At 42.6% G+C, this 22,180-nt stretch overlaps 1 long non-coding RNA gene across 1 annotated transcript in view; it reads right to left on the bottom strand.

Moving 5' to 3' along the window:
• LOC133227864 (uncharacterized) overlaps window positions 1–21,502 on the bottom strand; it is a 29,247-nt gene extending 7,745 nt beyond the window's left edge. Inside the window, exons 1-2 of the long non-coding RNA XR_009729978.1 lie at window positions 20,039–21,502; window positions 12,011–16,890 (exon numbers count right to left, since the gene is read on the bottom strand). This is a non-coding gene — a long non-coding RNA (uncharacterized LOC133227864). The remainder of the gene's footprint in view (window positions 1–12,010; window positions 16,891–20,038) is intronic.
• Window positions 21,503–22,180: the final 678 nt, after the last annotated feature.

The following is a 22,180-nucleotide window of genomic DNA, read 5'->3' as shown; positions in this document are numbered from 1 at the left end:
TGTTTGAGAGGAGAATATATTTTTGCTGTTTATGAATGCGTATTTAACAGAAACAAATGGAATAGACATTTTCAACCCTTGATATATTTTTGCCAAATTACTTTCCAGAAAATTTGTTTTTATTAAAATGAACAGCATTGGTGAGTGAAACTGCTCATCTCACAGTATCTTTTCCAACTTCAAATACTATCTTTTAAATTTTGGGGTTAATTTTATAGTGGGAAAAAATGGTTATGAATGTGGACTTTAAAAATACTGATGGTTATGAAAATAATTGTTCATAATTGTCTCATTTTATGACACAAAACAGATTAGGTATATACAACTAAACATATTTGAGAGCTTTGTACAGCTAAACTCTAGTTTATATCATACCTATTTAGACTGTTTTAAACCAAGATAACATTGGCTTTAAAACTGTTTTGAAAACTGCATTATATTAAATGAGAATGAAAGAGTAAGAAAGTACCTGGCAAGGCAGGTACAACGGCCTCAAATAAGACTTCTGTGGAAGAGACAAAGGCAGCATCTCTCTTTAATCTGTTTGTCTCTTTCTTTCCTGCCTTATTCCCCAAAGGATAGACAACTAATACACTGATATACACAGCACAATTCAAACAGTCAGATCCTACCTGCAATCAGAATTTTTAAAATGTTCTACTTGGGTATATTTTAAAGTCACTGTTGTATTTGAAGGGCTGTACATTAAAGCCACAATTCACAGAACACTAGGATCGGAAACCTAAGTACTTTCAGAAGAAGTTTAATTTCTAGTCCACTTCCTAAGGCTCCCCAATGTTGTTGTATGTCCCCCCTTGTCTCTTTGCCCCTGAATTTTTAAAAACAAATATTTATGCCCATTAAATGTTCAACAGATCCCTGGGTCAGGAAGATCCCCTGGAGAAGGAAATGGCAACCCACTCCAGTATTCTTGCCTGAGAAATCCCATGGACGGAGGAGCCTGGCAAGCTACAGTCCACAGAGTTGCAGAGTCAGATATGACTTAGTGACTTCCACAGCAACAACAATAAATTAAACGCCATCGCTGACCTTAATATTGTGACTGCGTCATCGGTCAAAGGGGAAGGGAAATCATATTTTCGGAATGTGCAGTGTTTGGTGTTGGCATTCAGAGTTCACAGCCCCAGGAAGGTCCTCTGTGGTACCTGAGAGAAGGCACGCCTGCCATGTGCCATCTGTGTGTAAGGCTACTCCCTGCATCTCTAAACAACTATGTGAGATAATCCTGGGAGAAGGAGCAAGAGTGAGGTGTAAACGTTTGGGTTGTACTTCGTAAACACCGAGACACGTGGGAACAAAGGCAAAATGTTGGACTCTGTTACAGCCTGTGAATGCAATACGATGCTGTCCTTAGTGTTTCTATCTGAAGAGATGAAATCCCTTCATACAGAATGTATTGTCTGGTCTGTGACTGTTATTCATCAGGGATTAATGCTCTCATTGTTCTGGGGCCCTGGTGTTAAAAATGCATGATAATCGTGATAATGGAAGCACAGGATTCAAACTCCCAACATTCAAGGCCTTAATGTTGACCTAAACAACCTTTTAATCTTGATCGCTGTCCTATGCAAAGCCTTGTTTCAGGAAAACTAGTTTCTCAACATTCTCTCCCCACCTCCACGCGGTGTTAGTGCCAGTCACTCCATCTGGAACACCTCTCTTACCAACACGGTCTGGCAGTTCTGTCTGTTAATCAAGAACCATCTTCTCAAAGTCACCTCCACAACGGCTCCCTTGTTGACCTTTCTCTCTACCCTGAGGAAGGTTCTAGAGACCTTTAGTTCGTTCTCATCCTTCCTGAGTATGAACTTGTTGCAGGAAGTGGCTACTCAGCCAGTGACTACATTGGTCAGTATTGTACAGCCAGGTGTGCCTGAATGGCTTGTTCTTACTAGTTGAATATAAGTGGACACTTACAGGTGTCGCTTCTGGGCTGGGTGTTTTAAGAAATACGTCTGCATGAAAAGATGTTCAACATCGCTAATTATTAGAGAAATGCAAATCAAAGCTACCATCTCACACTAGTCAGAATGGCCATCGTTTAAAAATCTACAAATGACAAATGCTAGAGAGTGTGTGGAGGAAAGGGAACCTCCCTACACTGTTGGTGGGAATGTAAGCTGGTGCAGTCACTATGAAAACAACACAATGGGAGGGGCCTAGGAAAATGAAAAATGGGCCCACCGGGTGATTCAGCAATCCCACTCCTGGGGCTATGTCTGGAAAAAACTATAATTCAAAATGATACATACACCCCTGTGTTCATAGCAGCACTATTCACAATAGTCAAGACAAACACCCATGAAGTGAAACTGTTCCTCTCACAGATGAATGGATAAAGAAAATGTGGTATGTACATACAATGAAATACTACTTAGCCATTAAAAGTACAAAATAATGCCATTTGCAGCAACATGGATGCAACTAGAGATGATCATACTAGCAAGTGTGATAGAAGTAAGTCAGAAAGAGAAAGACAAATGCTGTCTGATATCACTTACATGTGGAATCTAAAATACTGCATAAATGAACCTATTATGATAGAGAAACAGAATCACAGGACAGAGAACAGATTGGTAGTTGCCGAGAGGTTGGGGTTGGAGAAGGCAATGGCAACCCACTCCAGTACTCTTGCCTGGAAAATCCCATGGACAGAGGAGCCTGGTAGGCTGCAGTCCATGGGGTTGCGAAGAGTCAGACACAACTGAGCAACTTCACTTTCACTTTCCATTTTCATGCATTGGAGAAGGAAATGGCGACCCACTCCAGTGTTCTTGCCTGGAGAATCCCAGGGACGGCGGGGCCTGGTGGGCTGCTGTCTATGGGGTCGCACAGAGTCGGACACAACTGAAGCGACTTAGCAGCAGCAGAGAGGTTGGGGTTGGCAGATGTAAGCTTTTATATACATATTTGTAATGGATAAACAACAAAGTCCTGCTGTATAGCACAGAGAACTGTATTCAATATCCTATAATAAACCATAATGAGAAAGAATTATTTATTTATTTATAGCTGTGCTGGGTCTTTGTTGCTGTGCATGGGCAGACTTTCTCTAGCTGCGTGGCGCTGGGGCTACTCTCTAGTTGCAGTGCACGGGCCTCCCACTGTGGCTGCTTCTCTTGCAGCAGAGCACGCAGGCTTCAGTCGTTGAGAAGTTCACTGGGCTTGGTTGCACTGAGGCATGTGGGATCTTCCCAGACTGGGGATGGAACCCGTGTCTCCAGCACTGGCAGGCAGATTCTTAACCACTGGACCACAAGAGAAGTCCCAGTGGAAAATAATTTTTTAAGAATTGCAGAAAAAAAAAAAAAAAAAGAAATGTGCCTGCCTTCTTCACTCTTCCTCCTCTTAGGCAGTTTGAAGCCAAAAATTCTGGAACCCTAGAGCATGGCACCCCACTCCAGTACTCTTGCCTGGAAAATTCCATGGATGGAGGAACCTGGTGGGCTGCAGTCCATGGGGTCGCTAAGAGTCGGACACGACTGAGCGACTTCACTTTCACTTTTCACTTCCCTGCATTGGAGAAGGAAATGGCAACCCACTCCACTATTCTTGCCTGGAGAATCCCAGGGACAGCGGAGCCTGGTGGGCTGCTGTCTATGGGGTCTCGGAGTCGGACACGACTGAAGTGGCTTAGCAGTAGCAGTAGAGCATGGCAGGGACTCAAGAGGTACAGCCTACGCCCCTGGATCATCAGCTGAAAGACAGTTGCCTGGAATACCATCGCTGAGTTATCAAGTGAGGGTAACATTAACTTTCAGGGGGTTAAGCCATTGAAACCCAATGTTTTCTTTCTTACAGAGCTACAGCCATTTCCCTGACTAATACAACTTGGTATATTCATTTGTGCTTGGCTCATTTCATTTCATATAGCAGGTGCTCAAAAAGTACTTGTTAAATTGAACTGAAAATTCAGACACAAACACAAAGAGATATAAATTAGATTATACTGTTAGAAGATAGTATGAGATATCCATTGACACCAAAATGCTCTTCCAGCCCTATTTTCTGAAAAAACAAAACAAAAATCCCTCACCCAAGTCTCTTGTTTTACATGATAAGTACTCATACTTTGAGATCAGTTGTCACTTATTCTCAGCAAAGAGAAAATAAGATGTTTTGAGAATTGACAGTCACTCTCATCGGATGAAAGTGCCAAGTTTTCTTCTGGTTATAAGAACCAGATGGAATAACTGTGAACAATAATGGCAAGATGTCATTTGATTGTCATCTTTTTGATTGTCAGATACTTGGGTCAGATTTTCAAATAAGATGTAATTAGTGGAAAAGCGCCCTTGGCCAGTAGCACTTTCATTCACATTCCAATTCAACTTTCATTGTAAAATGATACTGTTATTATTGCTGGTATAATTTTTTAGGCTGAGCTAAGTTAGACAAAAAAGAGTTCTCTATTAGCTCCAAGTTCAAAATGTCATCAAAACAAGACTGGATTATCAGTCCTCCAAATCAAGCTTCAGGCTAATGCAGTGTGATTGAATTATTGCATTAGAACATCAGCATATAAAGTTTGAAGAGTAAGAGGAAGGTGATAAGGTAATCAGAAACTTGGCATAGAGAATCAGAAACTGGCTTATGGCTCTTCCTGGAATTACTCTTTAACCTCTTCTCAGAGTGCTTCCCCCCAAACCTCTCCACACCCCTGCCCCGCACCTGGCTGTGTGGCTTGTGGGATGTGATTTCCCAGACCAGGGATCCAGGAACCACACACTTACACCCCCTGCAGTGAAAGCTTGGAGTCTCAACCACTGGGCCACCAGGAAATACTCCTCAAAGTGCTTCCTCCTTTTTAAACCTCCTTCAACAATTTTGGGTTTTCCTGGTGGCTCAGATAGTAAAGAATCTGCCTGCAATGCGGATTTGATCCCTGGGTTGGGAAGATCCCCTGGAGAAGTAAATGGCAACCCACTCCAGTATTGCCTGGAGAATCCCACAGACAAAGGAGCCTGGCAGGCTACGGTCCATGGGGTCTGAGCGACTAACACTTTCACTTTCACATTTTCCACCCATTTTATTTCTCATCTATCTCAGTAAGCAAGCATCCACATGGAGCCCTAATCCTGCCTCTGTGTTCAGATACATTTTTTTAAGACCTATCTGTATTCCTGGGCTTCCCTGGTGGGTCAGCAGTAAAGAATCCACATGCAATGCAGGAAAGGCAGGGGATATAGGTTTGATCCTTGGGTCGGAAAGATCCCCTGGAAGAGGGCATGGCAACCCACTCTAGTATTCTTGCCTGGAGAACCCCATAGGGTTGCAAAGAGTCGGACATGACTGAAGTGACTTCGCAAGCATCTACATTCCTAGATCATTTAATTTGCCTGGCTGGCCTATTGTATCATCAGATTATTTTCCATGAAAACATTCATGAACATGTATACATTTGTTTTTGATAATTTTTTTCCAAATATTTTTTTTGCTTTTTCCTAAAACAAAAAGCTGAACCCATACTTTCTGATAGCAAGGGGACTAACTGACTCAGACCCACTTTCGGGGACCCATTGTGCTCAATTGTGTCTGACTCTCTGTGACCCCCTGGTCTGTAGCCTGCCAGGTTCCTCTGTCCACAAGATTCTACAGGCAAAAGTACTGGAGTGGGTTGCCATTTCCTACTCCAGGGAACCCATTTGTGGTTCATAAAAATAAATGTACTGTCACGACCAGCACTTCCAAAAATGAAATAAAACAGAACAGGAAAAAGATTAGAGGGTGTTATACATCAGGGCTTCCTTCATAGCTCAATCAGTAAAGAATCTGCCTGCAATGCAGAGACCTAGCTTCCATCCCTGGGTCAGGAAGATCCTCTGGAGAAGGAAATGGCAATCCACTCCAGTATTCTTGCCTGGAAAATCCCATAGACAAAGGAGCCTGGTGGGCTACAATCCATGGGGCCGCAAGAGTCGGACACAACTTAGTGACTAAACCACCAAACCACACATCAGTTCAATTCAGTTCAGTTCAGTCACTCAGTCATGTCCCACTCTTTGCAACCCCATGGACTGCAGCATGCCAGGCCATCCTGTCCATCACCAACTCCTGGAGTTTACTCAAACTCATGTCCATCAAATCGGTGATACCATCCAACCATCTCATCCTCTGTCGTCCCCTTCTCCTCTCACCTTCAATCTTTCCCTTGAATCACATCAGGTGGCCAAAGTATTGGAGTTTCAGCTTTAACATCAGTCTGTCCAATGAATATTCAGGACTGATTTTCTTTAGGATGGACTGGTTAGATCTCCTTGCAGTCCAAGGGACTCTCAAGAGTCTTCAACACCATAGTTCAAAAGCATCAATTATTCGGCACTCAGCTTTCTTTATAGTCTAACTCTCACATCCATACATGACTACTGGAAAAACCATAGTCTTGACTAGACAGATCTCTGTTGGAAAAGTAATTTCTCTACTTTTTAATACACTGTCTAGGTTGGTCATAACTTTCCTTTCAAGGAGTAAGCATCTTTTAATTTCGTGGCTGCAATCACCATCTGCAGTGATTTTGGAGCTCAAAAAATAAAGTCTGACACTGTTTCCCCATCTATTTGCCATGAAGTGATGAGACCAGATGCCATGATCTTAGTTTTCTGAATGTTGAGCTTTCAGTCAACTTTTTCACTCTCTTCTTTCACTGTCATCAAGAGGCTCTTTAGTTCTTCTTCATCTTCTGCCATAAAGGTGGTGTCATCTGCATATCTGAGGTTATTGATATTTCTCCCGGCAATCTTGATTCCAGCTTGAGCTTCTTCCAGCCCAGCGTTTCTCATAATATACTCTGCATATAAGTTAAATAAGCAGGGTGACAATATACAGTCTTGACGTACTCCTTTTCCTATTTGGAACCAGTCTGTTGTTCCATGTCCAGTTCTAACTGTTGCTTCCTGACCTGCATACAGATTTCTCAAGAGGTAGGTCAAGTGGTCTGGTATTGCCATCTCTTGAAGAATTTTCCGCAGTTTGGTGTGATCCACACAGTCAAAGGCTTTGGCATAGTTTATAAAGCAGAAATAGATGTTTTTCTGGAACTCTTTTACTTTTTTGATGATCCAGTGGATGTTGGCAATTTGATCTCTGGTTCTTCTGCCTTTTCTAAAACCAGCTTGAACATCTGGAAGTTCACGGTTCACGTATTGTTGAAGCCTGGCTTGGAGAATTTTGAGCATTACTTTACTAGTGTGTGAGATGAGTGCAATTGTGCAGCAGTTTGAGCATTCTTTAGCATTGCCTTTCTTTGGGTTTGAAATGAAAACCAACCTTTTCCAGTCCTGTGGCCACTGCTGAATTTTCCAAATTTGCTGGCATGTTGAGTGCAGCACTTTCACAGCATCATCTTTTAGGATTTGAAATAGCTCAACTGGAATTCCATCACCTCCACTAGCTTTGTTCATAGTGATGCTTTCTAAGGCCCACTTGACTTCACATTCCAGGATGTCTGGCTCTAGGTGAGTGATCTCACCATCATGATTGTCTGGGTCGTGAAGATCTTTTTTGTACAGTTCTTCTGTGTATTCTTGCCACCTCTTCTTAATATCTTCTGCTTCTGTTAGATTCATACATATATGTCCTTTATTGAGCCCATCTTTGCATGAAATGTTCCCTTGGTATCTCTAATTTTCTTGAAGAGATCTCTGCTGCTGCTGCTAAGTCGCTTCAGTCGTGTCCGACTTTTAGCGACCCCATGGACTGCAGCCTACCAGGCTCCTCCACCCATGGGATTTTCCAGGCAAGAGTACTGGAGTGGGGTGCCATTGCCTTCTTTCCTATTCTATTGTTCTCCTCTATTTCTTTGCACTGATCACTGAGGAAGGCTTTCTTATCTCTCCTTACTATTCTTTGGGGAATATTGATTCATGAAAATTCTATTTAATTTGCTTATATATTAGTATGGGCTTCCCAGGTGGCACTAGTGGTAAAGAACTAGCCTGCCAATGCAGGAGATGTAAGAAATTCGGATTCAATCCCTAGGGCAGGAAGATCTCCTAGAGGAGGGCTTGACAACCCACTCCAGTATTCTTGCTTGGAGAATCCAATGGACAGAGTTGCCTGGCAGGCTAGTCCACGGGGTCACAAAGAACTGGACATGACTGAAGTGAGTTTAGCAAGCATGCATATGTTGGCATGTTCTAGTAGGCAAAAGAAAATATTTCTAGTGTGAGCTGAAGTAAAAAAGTCTGAATTCCACTGATCTAGCAGATATGTTTCTGGTTATTATTGCCTTAAAATTTTAGCTACCTATTATTAGGGCTTCTTAGTGTGGAGGGAATAGGGGAAAGATCAAGATTTTAATAATTAGTATTGTTCCTTAAGGTAACAATGAAAGAGAGAAAATTCCTCAATGAAGAAACAGAATCCAAACTTCAGCAAATCTTTTTACAATGAAAAACTTGAGGCTTATTTCCTAAAATATCCATCAAATTCATAAGAAAATTATCACCTTGTCCTAAAATTATAGTAAAACATTAATTTGCTTAATTATTAGCTTTAAAGGCTAATTCACTTTTTAAAAACAGCTTCCTTGAGATATAATTCACATACTATAAAATTTATTCAGTTAAAGTGTATAACCCAGTAGTTTTTAGTACATTCAAAGAATTGTGCAATCATTACGACAAACGAATTTTAGAATATTTTCATCTTCACCCAAAGAAGGCTCACACCCATAGCACTGACTCCCGGTTCCCCGCCTTCCCCAGCTCGAAGAAGGCACTATTCTATTTTCTGTCTCTACAGATTTGCCCATTCTGGTCATTTCATATACAATTGACTCTTGAACCATGTGGAGGTTGGAGGCACCTATGTTCCTTGCAGTAGAAAATCTATATAACTTTGCAGTCAGCCCTCCCTATATCCAAGTTTCTTCAATGTTGAATTCAATCAACTGCTAATTAGGTATTACTGTAGTATGGATTTATCAAAAAAAATTCATGTATAAGTGGACCCACACAGTTTAACTCCCTCTTGTTCGAAGGTCCACTGTAGATAGTATCATATAATACATGGAGTCACATATACACAAATTCTTACTGTCTTTCATGTTTGGCTTCTTTCACCAAGCATGTTTTCAAGGCTCATCCATGTTGTAACATGTATAAATATTGCATTCCTTTTAATGGGTGAATAATATTCCAGGTGGGTTATACACATTTTCTTTATTTATCAGCTGATGGACATTTGAATTGTTTCTACATTTTGGCCATTATTGATAATGCTACTACAAATATTTTTGTACAAATTTCTGTGTAGATATATATGTTTTCACTTCTCTTGAGCATATACCTAGGAGTGGAATGATAAGTCATATAGAAACTCTATCCTTAGTATTTTAGGAACTGTCAAACTGTTTTCCAAAGTCCTGCACCATTTTACATTCGTACAGTAACTTATGAGGATTCCAGTTTCTCCACATCCTCTCCAAAACTTGTCATTGTGTGTATTTTTATTATAGCCATCCTAGTGGGTATGAAGTGGCATCGTATTATGGTTTTGACTTGCAATTCTCTAATGACCAGTTATATTGAGCATAGTTTCTTCTACTTATTGGCCATTTGTAATTCTTTGAATAAACCTTTATTTAAAGACTTTGCATATTTTAAACTGGGGTATCTTTTTCATTGCTAAATTGTAAGTGCTCTTGATATACTTTGAATACAATTTTCTTATCACAAATGATTTGCAAATATTTTCTCCTATGATTGTCTTTTCGCTTCTTGATGGTGTCATTAGTACAAACATTTTTAATTTTGATAAAGTCCAATTTTCTATTTTTTCTTTTATTACTTGTGCTTTTGATGGTGTATCTAAAAAGCCACTGCCTAACCCAAGTTTAAAAAGATGTATCCCTAAGTTTTCTTCTAAAATTTTTATAGTTTTAGCTCCTAAATTTTGGTCTAGGATCTATTTTGAGCTAATTTTTGTATATGCTGTAAGATAAAGATACAACTTCATTCTTTGGCATGTGAATATCCAATGGTTCTGGCACCCTTTATTGAAAGATGCCAGAACCATTGATTTGGCCATCGAATTATGTTGGCACCCTCGCCAACAGTCTGCTTACCATAATCACAAGTGTTCATTTCTGGAATTTCAGTTCTGTTCCACTGGTCTATATGTCTCTCTTCTTGTCAGTATGACAAAGTCTTGATTACTTTAGCTTTGTTGTAAGTTTTGATATTGAGGACTGTGAGTGCTCCAAAACTGTTCTTTTTCAAGGTTGTTTCATCTATTACGGCTATCTTTGATTTTCATTTAAGTTTAGAATCAACTTGCCAATTTCTCCAGAAAGCCCAGCTGGGACTTTTGATGCGTATTGCATTGACTCTGTAGATCAGTTTGAGGACCACTGTCATCTTAATAATACTTTCTAGGTCCATCTATGTCATACAGAGTGAAGTCAGAAAGAAAACAAATATTGCATTTTAATGCCTATGTGTGGAATTTAGGGACTTCCGTCTATGGGGTCTCACAGAGTCGGACACGACTGAAGCGGCTAAAGCGACTTAGCAGCAGCAGCAGCAGCTAGTAGCGCAGAGGTAAAGAATTTGCCTGCAAAGCAGAAAATAGTATAGATGATCTTACCTGCAAAGGAGAAGTAGAGACACAGATGCAAAGAACAAATGTATGGATAGCAAGCGGGAAGAAGGGGGTTGGAGGAGTTGGGAGATTGGGATCGACCCATACACACTATTGATACCATGTATAAAATAGATGACTAATGAGAACATAGTGTATAGCACAGGGAACTCTGCTTAATGCTCTGGGTGGTGACCTGAATGGGAAAAAAGTCAAGAGGGAGGGGGCATATGTATATGTATGGCTGATTCATTTTTCCTTGCAATAGAAGCTGACACAACATGGTAAAGCAACTATACTTCAATAAAAATTAATTAAAAAATAATATTGTCTTGTGAGCCTCAAACATGGGATGTCTTTCCATTTATTAAAGTTTCAAATTTCTTTTTTTTGGCTGCGTCCTGCAGTGTGTGGAATCTTAGTTCCCCAACCAGGGATTGAAACCACACCCCCTGTAGTGGAAGCCCGGAGTCTTAACCACTGGACTGCCAGGGAAGTCCACCAGGGGAGTCCTTGTTCTTTCCTCACCTTTTTTAGACCATGGGAATTTCTTTCATGCCTGCTTATGCCCTAACTTCAACGTTTGCCTTTTTTTATTTCAGCATTAATGATGTAGAATAATTTTCCTAGAGCTCCTTCAAGAACTTAAAAAAAATATTAAATTTGAAACTTCTATTTTAAAAAATCTCTGTTCTATTTGGCCACTTCTAAGTCTGTAAAATGCAGACACATGGATTTATTCTGATGGAAGTTAGTGCATCTGCCCTCAGCTACTTCCATAATGTGACTGGCATCAGAATTATTTTTGGCCTCATAAACTGTTTTTTTTTTCTTTCTTTTTTTAATTATAGGTAACTCTAATGCTCTAGAAATTCACATATACAGCAAAACACACACCCACATCCACTGAAAAAAACCTATTTTAGCAAAGAGCTTCTCCATCCAGCTCGTTCTGTTCAGCTTCTCTTTGCTCCTTCTTCAGTTCTGCAAATTCAGGTTTATATTTAGCTCCCTTTTGATTCTCCATATGCTCCTTCTAAAAACATTTCCTATTAAGGACGTTTCAACGGCTGATTTCTTGGAGAAATACTGAGTGAATGTGACCCGGAATAGGTGTGACTGAGGATTGTCTGCTGGGGGCTTCCGGATCAAACTGTAGTCAAGGAAGCCCCTCAGGGAGAGGTCTGGCCTGCACCTCTCCCATTTTTCCAGAACACTTACTCCTGATGACCTGAGAGGGTTAAACAGTGTGTGCAGGGTTGGTGGGGCGGTGGTCAAAGTCACCTCTGTTTGCCCATGTTTTTCACTTCATGGGGAGGGGGAGTGGGCAGAAGATGGGAAAGGTGGGGTCCCAGCACCACAGACAAGAGCAAACAATCTCCTGGCAGGGAGAGGCCAGCATGCCTACCTGCCCAGGGTCAGGTCAGACGGGGGCTTCCCAACCCAGCCAGCTCCCTGACTCCTGATGGTGGTTCTCTGACGGAGCTGACCCTGGCCCCCTGCTTTCAGAGCAACTGCTTATGCTTGGCCTGAAGGACAGGAAGGAAGAGAGGAAGGATTTAGAAGCCGGTGAGACTAGCCTTGGAGTCCCTCCATTGGCCCTTTAAAACCACTCTGGGCCTTGGTTTCCTCATCTTTGAAGACTATATAGTGCATTATTCATATCTGCTTTACTGCGTTGGTCTGGAACTGAACCTATGATATCTCTGAGGTATGTGGGTACTGCAACAAAGCAACTCACATGAATTTTTTGGTTTCCTAGTGCATATAAAAGTTATGTTTACATGACACTGGAGTCTATTAATGTGCATTAACATCGTGTCTAAAAAAATACGTACCTTAACTTTAAAATACTTTATTGCTAAAAATGATAACCATGATCAGCCTTTAGTACATTATAATATTTTGCCTGTGGAAGGTCTTGCCTCATACTGATGGCTGCTGACTGATCAGGGTGGTGGTTGCTGAAGGCTGGGGTGGCTGTGGCAATTTCTTAAAATAAGACAACGATGACAGCTGCCTCATTGATTGACCCCTCCTCTCAGGAACAATTTCTCTGTATCCTGCAGTGATGTTTGATGGCATTTTACCCACAGTAGAGCGTCTTCCAAAATTTGAATCAATCCTCTCAAGCCCTACCACTGCTTTATCAATCAAGTTCATGTTATGTTCTATTTTTTGTTCTTGTTGCCATTTCGACACTCTTCACAGCATCTTCACAAGGAGTTGACTTCATGTCAAGAAATCACTTTCCTTGCTCATCTGTCAGAAGCAATGCCTTATCCATTAAAGTTTTATCATGAGATTTTATTGGGTCTTCCTGGTAGTCCAGTTGGTAAAGAATCTGCCTGCAATGCAGGAGACCAGGGTTCAATTCCTGGGCGGGGAAGATCCCCTGGAGAAGGAAATGGCAGCCCACTCCAGTATTCTCTGGAAAATCCCATGGACAGAGGAGCCTGGCAGGCTACAGTCCATGGGGTCACCAAGAGTTGGACACAACTTAGCGACTAAACCACCACCATGAAATTCCAGCAATTCAGTCTCATCCTCAGGCTCCACATTTAATTCTAGTTCTCTTGCTATTTCCACCATATCTGCAGCTACTTCCTCCATTGAAGTCTTGAACCCCTCAAAGTCATCTAGGAGGGCTGGAGTCAACTTCTTCCAAACTCATGTTCATGTTGATATCTTGACCGCTTTCTATGAATCACTAATGTCCTTCATGACATCCTTCAGAGGAATCATTATCTCTGGCCACTATAGCCTTATGAAATGTATTTCTTAAGTAAGACTTGAAAGTTGAAATGACTCCTAGATCCATGGGCTGTGGAATGAATGCTGTGTTAGCTAGCATGAAAACATCAGTAATCCCACTGTACATCCCCATCAGAGCTCTTGGGTGACCAGGTACATAATCAATGCCAGTAATATTTTGAAAGGAATCTTTTTTTACTGAACAATAAACCTCAACAGTGGTCTTAAAATATTTACTAAACCATATTGTAGACAGATGTGCCGTCATGCAGGCTTTATTGTTCCATTTATAGAGCACAGGCAGAGTAGATTTAGTATCATTCTTATAGACCCTAGGATTTTAGAAATGGTAAATGAGCATTGGCTTCAACTTCAAGTCATCAGCTGCATTAGTCCCTAATAGAATGTTGTTGCTGTTGAGTTGTTAAGTTGTGTCTGTCTCTTTGTGACCCCATGAACAGTAGCATGCCAGGCTTCCCTGTCCTTCACTATCCCCAGAGTTTGTTCAAACTCATGTGTATTGTGTCAATGATGCCACCCAACCATCTCATCCTCTGTTATCCCCTTCTCCCTCTGCCTTCGATTTTCTCAGCATCAGGGTCTTTTCTAATGAGTCGGCTCTTCCCATCAGGTGGTCAAAGTATTGGAGCTTTAGCTTCAGCGTCAGTCCTTTCAATGAATAGTCAGGGCTGATTTCCTTTAGGATTGACTTGTTGATATCCTTGCTGTCCAAGGGACTCTCAAGAGTCTTATCCAGCACCACAGTTCAAAAGCATCAGTTCTTCAGTGCTCAGCCTTCTTTATGGTCCAACTCTCATATCCATACATGACTACTGGAAAAACCCTAGCTTTGACTCTACCAACATTTGTCGGCAAAGCATTGTCTCTGCTTTTTAATACGCTGTCTAGGTTTATCATAGCTTTTCTTCCAAGGAGCAAGCAACCTTTAATTTTGTGGCTATTGTCACCATCTACAGTGATTTTGGAGCTCAAGAAAATAAATGAGTGTTAGCCTGTTGTTCGAAGCTCTGAAGCCAGATACTGACTTCTCTCTAGAAATGAAACATCCAGATGGCGTCTTCTTCCAATATAAGACTGTTTCATGTACACTGAAGATGTTGTGTAGCATAGCCACCTTTATTAATTGTCTAAGCTAGGTCTTTCTGGATAACTTCGACACCAGCACTTGCTGCTTCACCTTCCACTTTCATGTTCTGGCGATGGCTTCTTTCTTAAACCTCATGAACCAACCTCTGCTAGCTTCACACTTCTCTTCTGCAGCTTCCTCACTTCTCTCAGCCTTCATAGAATTGAAGGCCAGTTAGGGTCTCATTCTGGATCAGGCTTTGGTTTAAGGCAATGTTGTGGCTGGTTTGATCCTCTATCCAGATCACTCAAACTCTCTCTACATCAGCAATAAGGCTGTTTTCCTTTCTTACCACCAACGTGCTCACTGAAGTAGCACTTTTCATTTCCTTCAAGAACTTTCCCTTCTCACGCACAACTTGGCTAACTGGTGCAAGGTGCCTAGCTTTTTGTCCTCTCTCGGCTTTCGACGTGCTTTTCTCACCAAGCTTGATGATTTCTAGCTTTTGGTTTAAGGTGACAGATGGTGACTCTTCTTTCACATGGACTCTTAGAGCCATTGTAGGATTTTTAACTGGCTTAATTTCAATATGGTTGTGTCTCAGGGAATAAGGAGGCCCCAGGAAAGGCAGAGAGATGGGGGAACAACTGGTCCGAGGAGCAGCGACACAATACTCATGAATTAAGTTCACTGTCTTGTATGATCAAGGTTCATGGTGCCCCAAAACAGTTATGATAGTAACATCAAAGATCACTGATCACAGATCACCCTAACAAATACAATAATAATGGAAAAATATGAAATATTGAAAGAATTACCAAAAACTGACACAGAAACACAAAGTGAGCAAATGATGTCAGAAAAATGGTGTCTATAGACTTGCTCGAAGCAGGACTGCCACAAACCATCAATCTGTAAAAAACACAATTATCTGTGAAGTGCAGTAAAGTGGAGAGCAGTAAGGCGAGGCACGCCTGGGCTTTGTAGGGTCGTGAATGTGCTCGGCACCTGCTGCCCTCAATAAATATGATGATACTCCCTCAGCTGCTGCCCCTCCATCTCTGCTGGTTGCCGGTCTGTTCTCCTTCCCTCTCTGTCTCTCTCTCCCTTATTTTCCTGAATTTAGCCCCCATGTCCTCAGCACATCTTGGATTCCCTTTCAGCTCTTCGTCTTTATTCCTTGGCCTTCATTTTCAGTGCTTTTCATTCCACTCGAATGGATGCCAGCTTGATCCTGTTGATTCATTCCAGTTTATCAGTGGGTTCGGCTTCTTTCTTTCTAGACTCTTCGTTTTCACTGTTGCTGAATGTTACCATATTTATTTGCCTTGAGCTAAAAGCCACTTGAAGAACTCACCACCACCATGGGAGGAGATGGTTTTTATCAGCCTGGCACATTCTGGAATCCTTTCTCCAGCCGTCCTCAGCCCAGTGCTCCCGGGGGCCAGGCCAGCAACCTGGGCTCCTTCCCCTTTCTGGGATCTTCAAGACCATCACTCCAGGCCTCTCTGCCTTTTGACACCTTTGGGGAAGGGTAAACTTCTGAGATGTGGCTCGGTTCTGTCCCTTTTCCTCCTGGAAGCAGGTCCATGCACAGAGCCCACACTCCCTGTACTGTGAGAGTCACTGCATGTCCTGCCCTCACCCAGCGTCAGCTTGCTTTTGCCTGCAGATATAATCCACGCCTCCAGCCTCTTCTCTCTCAATAAGTAAAAAGGATATTTTTGTTTTCAGCTTTATTCGCTGTTTTCTTTCTCCAGCTTCTTTAGAACCCAAGGAAGAAAAAGAGAGATGCCGTTTATTGAGGGCCCCTCAAAGACTCCCATGGTGTTGGCAATGCATGAAACTGGCTAAGGAGAAGACACTAAGGAATGGAGGGGACTGTGGCAAACTGGAGAGAAAGTGTACCGTCCTGGGAGGAGAGTGCCAGCTCAGCTCTAACTCGTTGCTATCTTCTGGGCTTTTAGGCTCATTTTAGCCAGATACTTACAAAAATTTCAAAGAAAGCCAGAGACCTTGATTTTTACCTGACATTTCCTCTTTTTTTTCTTATAGTTTAATTTTTAAATCAAAAACATTTTTTGGGGCCACATGTGGGATTTTAGTTCCCTGACCAGGGATCAAACCCATGTCTTCTGCATTGGAAGCTCAGAGACTTAACCACTGGACTGCCAGGGAAGTCTCTATCTCCCCACTTCAAAATGTTGACAACAAAATTAAAATTAAAACCATGAGAGCCAAGTTGGTGTGGAATGAACAAAACTTATCTGTAAGTCAAGGCTGTCCAAAGGCTGTCAATCAGGGACAGCTGCCCGCATCCTGTCCTGGACCCTCAGCACCGCATCCTCCCTGCTCACATTTGCATGTAATTCCACTTCCATCATCCCATCTGGAAAACTTCCTTACAGTCCATCAGCAAGACTTGAATTCCAAATACCATGTGACACCTGAAGAGGGGCATTGCTGTAAGTGAATGAGTTCTTTTGGAACTGCAAGCTAATCATTTTCATTTGATAACATTTGATTCTCCTTTTGATCTGACTTACTTAAAATGTATCCACTTTTATACTAGTTACATATCAATTAACATGCCCAGTATGAAAAGCAAATGGCTCCATCCCTTTTCTTGGAATCAGGTTGATAAAACACTGCTAACTCTTCAGCATCATTGACTCCAAGGTACCTAATAAGTGGAATTTGAACTTAAAAAACCCTTGCAGTGAGGTGGGCCATAATTTTGTGTGATGGTTCTGAATTGTAACATCGATTCAACAAATATTTACTTGATGTATGCATGTGTGTGCGTGCTCAGTTGCGTCCGACTCTTTGTGAACCCATGGACTGTAGCCCACTGGGCTCCTCCGTCCATGGGATTTCCCAAGCAAGAATACTTGAGTGGGTTGCCATTTCCTTCTCCAGGTGATCTTCCTGACCCAGGGACTGAACCTGAGTCTCTTGCATCTCCTGCCTCTGCAGGTGGATTCATTACCACTGCACCACCTGGGAAGCTGTGTTTACTCAGCAGTTCTCTAAAAACCACAGCTGTGATGGCAAAACCCACCAGAACACAAGCCTGGAAACTTCTCCTGAAGCTGCCTCTTGTGCTGTTAAACAAGAATGTCAGGCTCAGCTGCAGCTGCTATGCAGCTGTGAACCAGGGCAACCTCACCGGCAACATGAAATGTCCGAATGAGGCTACTGATGCTGCCCATCCCCTTGGGTAGAGCTCCTGGCAGTCCTCCTTTTCTCTCTCGGTGAGGTCTTACAGAAACTTTGACATTCAGAAGCTGCAGGATAACTTCAGGAAGATGGTAATGAACATGGTCATGCCAGGGCTCTGAATGTGATTAACTTTCTGTAGCACCAACGTGAGCCTTGTTCCTTAGGCTTCTCGAATATCCTCGAGACTGCCTCTCTGGCTGTGTTCACGTCATCCAGGGCAGTCAGCCTCACCCCGGAGCCACCCAGGGCTCTGTGACTCACCCAGAAGAGCTGGGTGGTGGTGCCCCAGAACCACCTCTCCTGTGGGGTGAAAGCCCAGGGAGTCAGGTCCTTCAGTGGTTCAGTGCCAGGTCTGACTGCTCTTCAGGCTTATCTACTGCCCACCTCCTACTGCCCCCTCAGGCTCATCTCCTGGCGCCCCCCCCACCCCCCTCAAGTTCAGCTCTTGCTGGCCCCCCCTCAGGCTCATCTCCTATTGCCCCCCTCCTACCGACCCCCTCAGGCTCATCTCCTGGCGCCCCCCCCCACACCGCCCCCCTCAAGTTCAGCTCCTGCTGGCCCCCCTCAGGCTCATCTCCTATTGCCCCCCTCCTACCGACCCCCTCAGGCTCATCTTCTGGCGCCTCCCTCAGGCTCATCTCCTGCTGCCCCTCTCTGGCTCACAGCTGGTCTTCCTTCCCTCTAGGGGCTTTTGTATTTTCTACTCCCTTGCTTGGAAAGCCTCCCAGCCTTTTTAAGTAGTGGTTTCTCTTTAATCTTTAAAAATTTCCATTTAAATATCACCCCCTTAGAGTCCTCTCCTTCCAGTGAGTTCCCTTACGTATTAGTGAAGATGAGCCAGGCTATTCTGCATTTGTGAATAAGCTCCAAATCTCCGTGGCTTAATAAGATGAAGATTTACTTCTTGTTCCTGTCACAATCCAGCAGCTCAGGGCTCCAGCTCCTCCTCACGCCTCCAAGGGCAGGAGGATGGGCGAGAAAAGGCTTTCAGGCAGGGACGCTATGGCCCTCACCCTCATGGCCAAGCTTACCTTACCTGAAAGGTGGCTGGGAAAGCAGTCTTCCTTTATAGGCATTATTTCAGTTAAACCCCACAGCAGGCCTCTGAGGTAATGGGGAATAGAGTGCTCATTTTCCAGGTAGGACACTGAGGCTGAGAGAGGCTATGTGACTCCTCACCCCTGACCCAAGGCCATGCAGCTAAGTGGTGGAGCCAGAATTCTACCCAGGGCATCAACCTCCTGAGTCCACTCAGAACCCAAACTCTGTATTGCCTGTGTTGCTTCCCTGTTAAAGATAACAAGAAAATTGATAACCTATAACTATTTTCACAATAATACTGAGATGTTATTCACCTTTTTCACTCTCATTCTCTCATGAATAGATTATGGGGCTTTCCAGAGGCTCCCTACATATGATGATGTCATTGCTGTAACAGTGACATATAATGGCGATGTGGCTATAATTTTAAAATGAATTAACAAATAGTTTGTTTTACTTTCTTAAAACATATCCTTTCTAATATAACATTAATAGATCTTACCCACACAAAGGGCTTCAAAGTGGCTCTGACAGTAAAGAATATGCCAGGCCTGCAAGGCAGGAAACCCAGGATTTCCTGGGTTCGATCTCTGGGTCAGGAAGATCCCCTGGAGAAGGGAATGGCTACCCACTCCAGTATTTTTGCCTGGAGAATTCCATGGATAGAGGAGCCTGGTGAGCTACAATCCATGGGGTTGCATAGAATTGGACATGACTGAACAACTAACATTTTCACTTTCAACCCACACAAAAGTTCTCTGGGGGGGTCTTCAATGATTTCAGAAAGTGTAAAGGATCTTGAGACCAAAAAGTTTGAGAACTGCTGCTGGGTTAGAAGTTCAGGGCAATGTGTTTTCTAGTCACAGTTCAAACGCTAGCGTACAGCAATTAAGAGTCTCAATTTAAACTTTGCACTCAATTAAGAGTGCAAAGTTTAAAAAATACCTTTTAAAAATGCCCACATCTTGGGGGTTCCCTGGTGGTCCAGTGGTTAAGACTCTGTGCTTCCACTGCAGGAGTCTTGGGTTCAATCCCTGGTTGGGGAACTAAGAGCCTGCATGCTGCAAGGCATGGCCAAAAGGGGGGGAAAATGCCCACACATCTCAATTTCTATACCTTTAAAAAGAGGTTATGGTACAACTATATTACATGCTTCCCTGGTGGCCATTCCTTTCAAGAATAGTGGGGAAATGTGGCCAATTTGCTCTTACTATAATATTCAATCAGTGAGGCTTCGACTTTCCAGAGATTGATAGCCTAATCAGTTTACCTTGGCCCATATTAATGAAAAGTCACTACAGGTAAAATTTATAGTAGCAAAACCCATTTTACCTATGTACTGTGTAAACAGCTCTTGAACTTGGCTAATGGGTGGTTATGTTGTCCCAGGCTGCTGTCATTATGGGAAATTTCAGTTTAAATAAAATCAAGTAGGCACTGTCTTCCAGTTCACTGCAGTGGCTATATGATGTCACAATGGCTCAATTTTATAATCTGATTTACCTTCCCATAGAAGGTAGGCCATGCGAGCAGAATGTTCACCGTAATGGAATACAGTGTCTGAATAACTTGATATTTATAATCCCTGTTACTTAATAGAAGGTGAACTGTATGAGCATAGAGTAGCCCATTTACAAATGACAGCTAAGGATTGCACAAGTGCAAATAATGCTTGATTTAAGGTGCAATAACAATGGCTTTAAGATGTTCTACCTTTTTGAAAAATTAAGATTCTAAATGATAAATTAAAAAGGAGTAAATCAGAATAAGTGGTTAAATAGATCGGTGTTATATGTGGTAATTGACATGTTTATCATGTTAAATTGACATGCTCACCACCTCCCAACAGTTCAATGACATAGGCATTACTATTTTGTTGTTATTCAGTCACTAAGTCATGCCCAACTCTTTGCGATCCCATGGACTGCAGCACCCCGGGCCTCCCTGTCTCTCACTATCTCCTGGAGTTCACTCAAGTTCATGTCCATTGAGTTTGTGATGCCATCCAACCATCTCACTACTATTAACCTATTTCTGAAAAAGGGAAGAAGTTTATCTTTTTAGAATTTAAACTCAGATGCTATGATTCAGTGGGCCAAGCTCTCAACCACTGTCCATTACTGGTTTGTACTATAAAATTATGAATTTTAAGCAAATTTGGAGTATTTTAAAAAGCTATTTTTCATTAAAATTTTGTTCTCATTTGTTGTCCTCGATGCTTTGTTGTGGATTGAGTTGTGTCCCCATAAAAGAGATGTTAAGCTCGAACACCTGGCACCTGAGAATGTGACCTTATTTGGAAAGAGGGACTTTGCTAAGATGCCATTAAGAAGACATGCTAGATTAGAATGGGCCCTAAGTCCAATGACTGGTGACCTTATAAAGAGCGGGAAATCTGGACATACAGGGAGAAGACTGCCGTGTGAAGATGGAGGCAGAAATTAGGGTTGCGTTGTCACAGACCAGGGAACACTGAGGGCCCCCAGAAACTGCAAGAGGCAGGGAAGGAGTCTTCCCTGGGACCTTTGGAGGGAGTATAGCCCTGCCTGCCTACACCTTGATTTCCGACTCCCAGCCTCCAGCTCTGTGAGGAAGTATCAATACATTTCTGTTTTTATAAGCTACCCAGTTTTTGTACTTTGTTATGGCCGCTCCAGGAAATGGATACACTGACGCCATGGGCTGGAGCCCCAGCTGAACTCACGCTCCTGAGAGCGAGGCCTTGACTACTGATGCACAGCTGTGCCAGACACAGAGTAGATGGCCCCGGAGACAATGTCAGCAAATGAACGGATGATCTGAACAAATTAAGCTAATAATTTGGTCTGGATTCTGAGACTGTTGGAAGGTCTAGTTTTGCAGTGAGATCACTAAGAATCTCAAAAAAGTAAATAAGATACTATCCTAAATATCTTTTGGAACAGAGGAGGATAAAAAAAAAAACTTAGGTTTTTTAATTTGATGCAATGAATTGATAGGCAATAGGGAGCTACTGAAATGCATGGCTAGAAAGATTGTGTGCAGGCAGAGTGGTCTCTTTAGAAGTGGGCTTTGAGAAGGGGACCAGAAAAGTGAAAGTATTAGTTGCTCAGTTGTGTCCAGCTCTTTGTGACTCCATAGACTGTAGTCCACCAGACTCCTCTGTCCATGGAAATTCCCAGGCAAGAATACTGGGGCTCCCCTGGTGGCTGCAATGCAGGAGATCTGGGTTCGATCCCTAGGTTGGGAAGATCCCCTTGAGAAGGGAATAACAATCCACTTCAGTATTCTTGCCTGGAGAATCCCATGGACAGAGGAGCCTGGCAGGCTACAGTCCACGGGGTCACAAATAGTTAAACATGACTGAGCAACTAACACTTCACTTTGAGAATGGGAGGATGGTAGAGTGACAACCTGGCAGGACACTGACCCACAGGCATGGCAGCAGGTCAGCCAGCCAGGAGACCACTCTCAGGCAGCTCACTCTCAGCAGCT

This window comes from Bos javanicus, chromosome 2 (assembly GCF_032452875.1).
Source record: "Bos javanicus breed banteng chromosome 2, ARS-OSU_banteng_1.0, whole genome shotgun sequence".
Lineage (NCBI taxonomy): Eukaryota > Metazoa > Chordata > Mammalia > Artiodactyla > Bovidae > Bos > Bos javanicus.
Note: the sequence above shows the minus strand (reverse complement) of the source record. Positions and strands in the feature narration are given on the sequence as shown.